We start from the raw sequence: 10,579 nt of genomic DNA, 5'->3' as shown, positions 1-10,579 counted from the left end.
GAAAATTTCTTTGCTTTTTTGATGAAAACAAAGCAATCTTTTCCAATTTTATATTCAAAGCCCCACGGTTGTTTTCTTGTGTAGGGATTTATACTAATTTGGATATGATCGGGCTTTGCATTTTCCACAAATATTTCAACATGGAATTCATTCTCCAATTTGTTACTGGCTCTTCATTAGTGTTTGAGGCATTTGACTATGTTTAGCTCTAGTGTCCTATTCCACCCACACTGCCTTTCCTCATCCACTCAACGTCAGCTCCTTTAGCTCTTGCTTCATTCTCCCTGCCAGTCTTAGCATGGCGCAACTGCGGGAAAGCTGCGAATGTGTTGCTTAAACCTGTACACCCTTCCCAGCATAGTGTAACCGATGGTGTAAAATTCACTTTCACACTGTTCAAAACCTATTTGATTTCTTTCTTTCTTTTTAGCCATTTATTTTATTGTGTAAGCAAAATATCTTACTTTGTGTTGCACAGAAGAAAGAAAGAAAGCCATACAGGTTTGGAATAATGTGAAGATGAGAAATGATGACTATTCATATCTCATGAAATGCATTTACAGACTATTATGTCTGCTGGAAACATGCTTATGTAACGCCCTGTTATATTCCAGACTGAAAAATAGCAGGTAGAAAGTGAGAGAAATTTCACTTCTCAATTTCAGTGATCTGAATAATGAGATTTTTTGCATCCTTCTCAGTGATGGATTAGATTATGACCTATAAAACGCAATGTAATTAAATTGTGTATTTACTGCTAGACATATCATGTGTGCAACTGTTGCAGAAATATCCAGGCAAGTCCCTTAACTTTAAATACAACAATTAACCTGAGATAGAGAATGGAGAACTGCAAATGGTTTCAGAGTCAGCAAAAGGAGCACAGTGTTATCAGTGGTACATAATGAGTCCCTTCTTATTAGTGATAATCTCACCATTTGTTTGAGTTTCTTGTTGGTTGGTAAAGGTCTTGCATGTCTTGACTTTAACCAAACCTGTTGTTTGGTTAAACAACACCCTCACACAGACCCACACAAATAAAGCAACCCACTCTGGGTATCAGAGAGAAAAGCAGAAGTAGGAGGCTTCTGTCAGATTCAGTTCCTGTAAAATGCAAGTGAATGGCTTGATGAGGACCTTTAGAGGCCTTAACAAAGTCACTGAGTGAAGCAGACATCTACACAGAAGTATAACTACTTAACCAACTTGTGCTATTTGCATATGTGCAATGTACAATGCATGTTCTATTGAGAGGATAATTAACTTTTGATCTCAGAGGTTTGAATTCTGTGGAAATCTGGAAGATTATATATATATATATATATATACATATACTGTACAGTGGGGGAAAAAAGTATTTGATCACTAGTGAAGCACAAACATTATTTAGGTTGAAATGATTAAATTAACATGAATTTCAGAATGTCTTTTGCTTTAATTACAGTAGCACTCAAGCTGCAGGAAGTTTGTTCACAAGTACGACTTGAGATCATCCAAAAACCATACTGTGCTTCAAAATAAAAAAATCAAAATTGACTGACACAAAGGATTTCTCATGATCATCACCACATTTGGGGCTGTCGCTGGGCAACACGGCTTTTCAACTCCCTCCAAAGATTTTCTATGGGGTTGAGATCTGGAGACTGGCTAGGCCACTCCAGGACCTTGAAATGCTTCTTACGAAGCCACTCCTTCGTTGCCCGGGCGGTGTGTTTGGGATCTTTGTCATGCTGAAAGACCCAGCCACGTTTCATCTTCAGTGCCCTTGCTGATGGAAGGAGGTTTTCACTCAAAATCTCATGATACATGGCCCCATTCATTCTTTCGTTTACACGGATCAGTCGTTCTGGTCCCTTTGCAGAAAAACAGCCCCAAAGCATGATGTTTCCACCCCCATGCTTCACAGTAGGTATGGTGTTCTTTGGATGCAACTCAGCATTCTTTCTCCTCCAAACATGACAAGTTGAGTTTTTACCAAAAAGTTTTATTTTGGTTTCATCTGACCATATGACATTCTCCCAATCCTCTTCTGGATCATTCAAATGCTCTCTAGCAAACTTCAGACGGGTCTGGACATGTACTGGCTTAAGCAGGGGGACACGTCTGTCACTGCAGGATTTGAGTCCCTGGCGGCGCAGTGTGTTACTGATGGTAGCCTTTGTTACTTTGGTCCCAGCTCTCTGCAGGTCATTCACTAGGTCCCCCTGTGTGGTTCTGGGATTTTTGCTCACATTTCTTGTGATCATTTTGACCCCACGGGGTGAGATCTTGCGTGGAGCCTCAGATCGAGGGAGATTATCAGTGGTCTTGTATGTCTTCCATTTTCTAATAATTGTTCCCACAGTTGATTTCTTCACACCAAGCTGCTTACCTATTGCAGATTCAGTCTTCCCAGCCTGGTGCAGGTCTACAATTTTGTTTCTGGTGTCCTTTGACAGCTCTTTGGTCTTGGCCATGGTGGAGTTTGGAGTGTGACTGTTTGAGGTTGTGGACAGGTGTCTTTTATACTGATAACGAATTCAACCGGATGCCATTAATACAGGTAATGAATGGAGGACAGAGGAGCCTCTTAAAGAAGAAGTTACAGGTCTGTGAGAGCCAGAAATCTTGCTTGTTTGTAGGTGACCAAATACTTATTTTACCGAGGAATTTACCAATTAATTCTTTAAAAATCCTACAATGTGATTTTCTGGATTTTTTCCCCTCATTTTGTCTCTCATAGTTGAGGTATACCTATGATGAAAATTACAGGCCTCTCTCATCTTTTTAAGTGGGAGAACTTGCACAATTGGGGGCTGACTAAATACTTTTTTGCCCCACTGTAAATATAAAACTCTTAATGTGTAAAGATTGTAAAGATTAGATATAAATATTTAATACATTTAATTACATGCCACCTGTAAAGCATACTTTTTTTTAGGACTGTTCCACAGGTGCATGTGCAATAATTGTCTAAGGTTCACTGAACCTTTAGAAACTCTATAAAAAACTGAATTATCTTGAGATGTTACACATACATACATATAGCCCATGAATGTGCTCAAATCAAAAGCTCTCATAAATGCTATAGAAAATAAATAGTTAGTAAGTCTAAGGCTACATGAAGATTTCCGAGACAGCCTTATGTTGTACCAGAAAACCTTTGTGGGCACTGAAGAAAAAAATGCTTTTGAGCAAAAGAACTCCATCCCCACTTGTTATGGAGGTTCTTTGCTGTTGCAGGAAGTGGTCATCGTGAATTCTTTGAAGTATCAGGCTATTTTGGCAAAGACTAGCATGACTGTCCTGCTGGAAAATCCAATGATCATCAAGCTTCTGTAACATGTTTGCTTCTGTTTAGTTCCTGTCTGCCCTTATTTGGTTCTGTTCCTGTTCTCATTTAGTTAATCCTCGTTCATTCGGATCACCTGTGTTGTATTAATCATCTCGTTTGCTCCTTAGTTTGCCTTCCTTATAAGCCCTCAGTTTCTGTGTCTTCTTTGTCTCGGATTAATGTTATTTTCAACGGTTATAGTGTGTTGATGTTTATTAAAATCTCCTTTTCTTCTACTCCTTCGTCGTGCGCAATTACTACAACCACAACCCCGCTTCAGACTATGCTCCAAAAGCATCTACTGCAGCCTAGTTCAGGCATCGGCCGTAGAACGTCCTTGAGAGGCCTGTTCAGTCTCCAGATTTAATTCTCATTAAAATATTCGGTGAACTTTAAAACAGTGGCAACATGAAAACCAGTCAGTGATCTGAAAGCTTTTTCAAGCAAGTGATGGGCTGGATTCCAGTCGATTTCAGAAGAAGTGTGTGTAAAGTTATAATAATAGAGACATTACACACCAGTAGTGCAGGAAACACTGCAGTTCTTGTATGCAGCACCCATACTGCACCATGGGTGTTAATAACACATTATTCACACATCAGTCAGCTGTCCTACATCTGTACATTTATGGTTGTGTCATCTTTTCTTAATCAGTGATCTGAAAGCTTTTTCAAGCAAGTGATGGGCTGGATTCCAGTCGATTTCAGAAGAAGTGTGTGTAAAGTTATAATAATAGAGACATTACACACCAGTAGTGCAGGAAACACTGCAGTTCTTGTATGCAGCACCCATACTGCACCATGGGTGTTAATAACACATTATTCACACATCAGTCAGCTGTCCTACATCTGTACATTTATGGTTGTGTCATATTTTCTTAAATTTTAGCAGCTAACCATATGAACATTTAGTAAGCACAAGGAGTTTTAGTTTGACACTATGTAAACTTTTTTCTTTTTCTTTTTTTACCAGTGTTTTAGTTGATTGACTAACATTGCAAGTTACAAATCTGCTGCAACATCAGGCCACTGTGATTGTGATTGTCCACGATAAAAATAAATTACAATATCTTAATTATTGAGGCTTCTAGGGCAATACACTTAAAAGGTTGGCTTAAGACTCATCTGTAATGAGGTTCCTGCGTGAGATTTTGCCTAGCTGTACAAGTATTGTGACAGCTGTGCTAAATGGTGTGCATCCAGACTGCAGAAGTGAAGCACTTATTTAGCACAACTGAATGAGAGTTACAAATGTGTCTTTACTGAAACACAAGCAATTATATATTTGTATGATTTAATAAATCTAAGCCTTGTGGTCTGTTTTAAAATAATATTCACAATGGTGACAAAATGCTGCAACCAGGATGACCCCAGATACCTTGTTCTCTCTTACAGGGCAGACCAGTTCAGCTTGATCTGTTCTTATGACCACACAGTATATTAAGAAAAACAGGAACCCGTGTGATGGATTGCAAAAGTGCATGTTGTTAAATAATGACCGGCCTTGCCTGAAGTTTCACCAGATTGATGTCCACATGATGTCCACAAAATCCGTTGAGATCTGTCACCTTAATCATACAGTACACTCCACAACTTGTTAATTCAAGTTCAGTAATAATTTAAGCTGTTATAATGCCTTACACCTTAATATAATGCCAACACCATGTTTTTTACTGCCTAAATAAATGATTAGCTTCATTTGGGGAATTTTACAAAAAATGTAAAGTACCGAAGCTTCAGCTTCTGATTGAGGTCATATGGTGTGTTATGTTATTTAAATATCAAAGTCAAAACAATTATAAGATTATATACAATTATAGGCACTTTGGATAACAGCTTCTGCCAAAATATTTTTCATTTAATATATTATTTTGCCCATGAGGTAATAAGGGAAAACACTTCCTCTATTCTCCTCCTTTCAATGTAAAAATGTAAAAGACTGTGCTGTAGACAATAGGCAAGGACTTTCATATGTACAAAAACTCAGAAAAGGTCACAACAGGTTTTTTGGCTACTACTTCATTATTTATTTAGGCCCGATTGCATAGAAATTTCAAGGAAAGTATTTTAAATCACAGAATTCTTTGGGGAACTTGAAACTTCTCTAATTCTGCATGCAGTCTAGCGCTTTGAGGTTCTTCTCCAGATTTTTCTCAGCTATTTTCTTTTAATTTAATTACTGCCACAAAATGAGCTTTCAATTTCTAAGGGTATTTGTTTTTTGGGCCCAGCCTCACTGAATTCACAGAACTGAAAGTAGGCATATCAAACCGCCTGTGCCATACAGGGTCAAATTTATATATGTGTTGTGGGTACGGATGCCTAGGAACACAAGTTCTCAGATCTCTAAAAACGTTCTCGAAAAGGGAGCACCTGTTGGGAATGGGAACAATTTCTAACATCATGCAGTGGACCTGCCACAGAGTAGCCTTTATTTCCTGTCTGCAAGTAAGAGGAGGTTTTGGTGGCCTCCTCGTCTTTCACAATGACACAAACCAGGCCTCGGACCAGGCCAGCAGGGGAACATCCAAACCTCTCACTTCTTATTCCCAATTCCTCATTTTCCTCTTAACTTTGACTGCAGAACAAACAATCCACCAGCAGATTATGGTCAAATAACTATTTATAGATATTTATAAACACACATACTGTATACATAGTCAACCATTATCATTCAGTTCTGCTCTGTAGTGCATGAGTTCATATGAATGATACAAATTTAATCACAAGACTAAATAAATGTTCAAATGCTATCTACATAAAAAACAGTCTATATATTTTAAAGAGGAGAATCTGAATAACAGTTAAAGCTGGGGGTTTTCATAGTGTTTTCATGATAAGTTTAATATTGGTGCAACCTTTGTAGAAACTATTTAGTATCTTAATGGTGACTATGCTCAATCAAAAATAGTTAAACTAATTAATCATACAGCAAATATGACTAAAAGGGATTTGCCCAGTCGAAAAGAGAAGTGCATTCATGACTGCTCTGTAGTGCATGAGTTCATATGAATGATACAAATTTAATCACAAGACTAAATAAATGTTCAAATGCTATCTACATAAAAAACAGTCTATATATTTTAAAGAGGAGAATCTGAATAACAGTTAAAGCTGGGGGTTTTTCATAGTGTTTTCATGATAAGTTTAATATTGGTGCAACCTTTGTAGCAACTATTTAGTATCTTAATGGTGACTATGCTCAATCAAAAATAGTTAAACTAATTAATCATACAGCAAATATGACTAAAAGGGATTTGCCCAGTCGAAAAGAGAAGTGCATTCATGAAAAAGATACTCCAAAAAAAACCTTTTATTGTATATTTAAGATGCACTATAAAAGTGGGACCCACCTCTTAATTACTGAATTGATGTGATTCAATTAGACCCACTGCCACAGAAAATCAAGCACCTAGCTACGCTGTTTGCATTTACAAACATGTTAAAAAAGGGTCATTCTGAATTTATCTGTGGTGTTGTGATAGGATGCCACCTTTGCCGTATAAGTCAGTTCATGAAATTTCATCCCTTCTAGAAGTGGAAGCGGAAGACCACGTATAGTCATAGAAGGGGGCCACCAACGCCCTGCTGACTCCATAGCTGAAAGGTTCCAAACTTCCACTGGCATTAATATCAGCGCAGAAACTATGCACCTGCATGCAAGTCTCACATCGCCAAGTACAATGCCAAGTGGTATAAAGCACACGCTACTGGACTCTGGAGCAGTGGAAATGTATTGTGTGAAGTGACAAATCATGCTTCTCTGTTTGGCATGATAGGTGAGTCTGGGTTTGGTGGATGCCAGGATCATTACTTGCCTGACTGCATTGTGCCAAATGTAAAGTTTGGTGGTGGAGAGATAATGGCGAAATTTCATCCCTTCTAGAAGTGGAAGCGGAAGACCACGTATAGTCATAGAAGGGGGCCACCAACGCCCTGCTGACTCCATAGCTGAAAGGTTCCAAACTTCCACTGGCATTAATATCAGCGCAGAAACTGTGCACCTGCATGCAAGTCTCACATCGCCAAGTACAATGCCAAGTGGTATAAAGCACACGCTACTGGACTCTGGAGCAGTGGAAATGTATTGTGTGAAGTGACAAATCATGCTTCTCTGTTTGGCATGATGTGTGAGTCTGGGTTTGGTGGATGCCAGGATCATTACTTGCCTGACTGCATTGTGCCAAATGTAAAGTTTGGTGGTGGAGAGATAATGGCATGGGGCTGTTTTTCATGGGTTGGGCTAGGCCCCTTATATGCAGTGAAGTGAAGTCTTAATACTTCAGCATACAAAGATATTTTTGACAATGCTATGCCTCCAACTTTTTGGTAACAGTGTGTGGAAGGCCCTTTTCTATTCCAGCATGACTGTGTTCCTGTACACTTCAGTGTTTGGTGTGGAAGAATTTGACTGGCTCACACAGAGCCCTGAGCTCAACCCCATAGAACACCTTTGGGATAAACTAAAACAATTATCGTGAGACAGGCTTTCTCATACAAAATCAGAGCCATGTCCTCAAATGCTTTGCTGAATAAATAGATGGGCAGAAATTAACACAGAAACCTATCTAGAAGAGTGGAAGCTGTTTTATATTCAAAGTGGGGACTAACTCCATATTAATGTGTTTAGAATGCAACGTCATTAAAAGCCCGGTTGGTGTAATGGTCATGTGTCCCAATACTTTTTTAAATGTAGTGTATATTCTTCAAGGGGATCTCCCTTTATTAATTTATAAGACTTATTTTTTCTCAAATATGTCTTTGGAACGGTCAAGAGGTAAATATGAAATAAACTTTACAGCAGCAGAGGCTTTTAAACTCAGTGGATATACAAAATTATCTGATCTTTATCTCTGTGGTTTTGGTGTGCAAAATTAGCCACATCAAACAGTAAGGTGTGTTTGAATTTGTGCCCATGTACTTGTTGTGGAGGGGGCGGTTGACCTGAGGGTGGCTTCATGTTTTTATCTTAACAAAGCAGACTTCCTGTAAGGTTCAATACTTCCTCCCTGGGTCCAGCCTAAGTGGTCACACCTGCACTAACAGACACCTAGACCAACCCACTAACCAATGGCCACAGTAGGATGTGATCAAAAAAAAAAAATTTAGAATACACTGTAGACATATAAAAACAGAATGCAGTGATGTGGAAGTTTCAAATTTCAATATTTTATTCAGAATACAACATAGATGACATATCAAATGTTTAAACTGAGAAAATGTATCATTTTAAGGGAAAAATAAGTTGATTTTAAATTTCATGGCATCAACACATCTCAAAAAAGTTGGGACAAGGCCATGTTTACCACTGTGTGGCATCCCCTCTTCTTTTTATAACAGTCTGCAAACGTCTGGGGACTGAGGAGACAAGTTGCTCAAGTTTAGGAATAGGAATGTTGTCCCATTCTTGTCTAATACAGGCTTCTAGTTGCTCAACTGTCTTAGGTCTTTTTTGTCGCATCTTCCTCTTTATGATGCGCCAAATGTTTTCTATGGGTGAAAGATCTGGACTGCAGGCTGGCCATTTCAGTACCCGGATCCTTCTACGCAGCCATGATGTTGTAATTGATGCAGTATGTGGTCTGGCATTGTCATGTTGGAAAATGCAAGGTCTTCCCTGAAAGAGACGCCGTCTGGATGGGAGCATATGTTGTTCTAGAACTTGGATATACCTTTCAGCATTGATGGTGCCTTTCCAGATGTGTTAGCTGCCCATGCCACACGCACTCATGCAACCCCATACCATCAGAGATGCAGGCTTCTGCACTGAGCGCTGATAACAACTTGGGTTGTCCTTGTCCTTTTTAGTCCAGATGACATGGCGTTCCAGTTTTCCTAAAAGAACTTCAAATTTTGATTCGTCTGACCACAGAACAGTTTTTCACTTTGCCACAGTCCATTTTAAATGAGCCTTGGCCCAGAGAAAACGCCTGCGCTTCTGGATCATGTTTAGATATGGCTTCTTTTTTGACCTATAGAGTTTTAGCCGGCAACGGCGAATGGCACGGTGGATTGTGTTCACCGACAATGTTTTCTGGAAGTATTCCTGAGCCCATGTTGTGATTTCCATTACAGTAGCATTCCTGTATGTGATGCAGTGCCGTCTAAGGGCCCGAAGATCACAGGCATCCAGTATGGTTTTCCGGCCTTGACCCTTACGCACAGAGATTGTTCCAGATTCTCTGAATCTTTGGATGATATTATGCACTGTAGATGATGATAACTTCAAACTCTTTGCAATTTTTCTCTGAGAAACTGAGAAGCAGTGAGTTGAGTGGATTAATGCAGTAGAGCAGTACCATTTCTGGCAGAAAGATGTTGGTAAACCATGGATCACTATATGGCAGTGAAAAGGGAAAGGCCCATGGTAACTGCAGAAAACCTGTAGATTGTAGACTGAATACTCCTGCTTCAAACAATTGCTTACGTCCAGTTTGATGCTTGATAAGATTCTTGTGTATGTGTGTGTTAAAATTGGTTTGCACAAATACAGCACATTCTAACAGGAAATGTGGAGATGGCAGTGCTATAGTTTTGGTCTTGCTATACATTTTAAAAATGACCAGTCATATCCTGATTACAACAGCAAATGTAAAATTTGCATGACAGTCAGTGAATGAAGTAATAGTGTCAGAGATAACGAAACTGGTTCTTTAAAAAATACAACAGTCCAGTCTGAGTTTTTTGGGCTAGGCAACCACTCCTAAAGTTGTACACCTATATGTTTTAGCTATTCTTTTCAAAAGGAAACAATTGTACAGACAACATACCTACAGACAACCAGATAATCTACAAGATCTTCCTCTTTTGAGGAAAGCCAGCTGGTAACTGAGATGAACCCCACTCCACCTCTGTGACAGACAGAGAACAACAGAAGACCACAGACGTTTTACAACATCATGAAATCACAACTGACCCCATTTACTATCCTTTTTGGCTAATGTCACCTATCCCCCATTTCATACTTTCTTTCCAAACACTATCATTAAAAGTTTTCCTTATGCAATCAATTCAGTGGATAAAATATATTTTCCCCCTCTTTGAATGTCCTATTTACTTGGGAAAATCACAATACAGAAGTAAAATAGATGTGGATGTGATGTCATTTTGACTCAACAGGACATCCAACTAACCCCACTGATCTAAGGAGAGCACTGGAAACCATTTGTACAACACTTCAAACCATAACTCTACTACTGGAGTTACATTGGAAATAGTTCACAGAAAACAAACTAGTATGACGCTACACTTTCAAGATTTATCTGCA

The sequence above is a fragment of the Sinocyclocheilus grahami genome, unplaced genomic scaffold (assembly GCF_001515645.1).
Source record: "Sinocyclocheilus grahami isolate Dianchi unplaced genomic scaffold, SAMN03320097.WGS_v1.1 scaffold518.1, whole genome shotgun sequence".
NCBI lineage: Eukaryota > Metazoa > Chordata > Actinopteri > Cypriniformes > Cyprinidae > Sinocyclocheilus > Sinocyclocheilus grahami.
The sequence above is the reverse complement of the archived record's forward strand: the minus strand, read 5'-3'. Positions refer to the sequence as shown.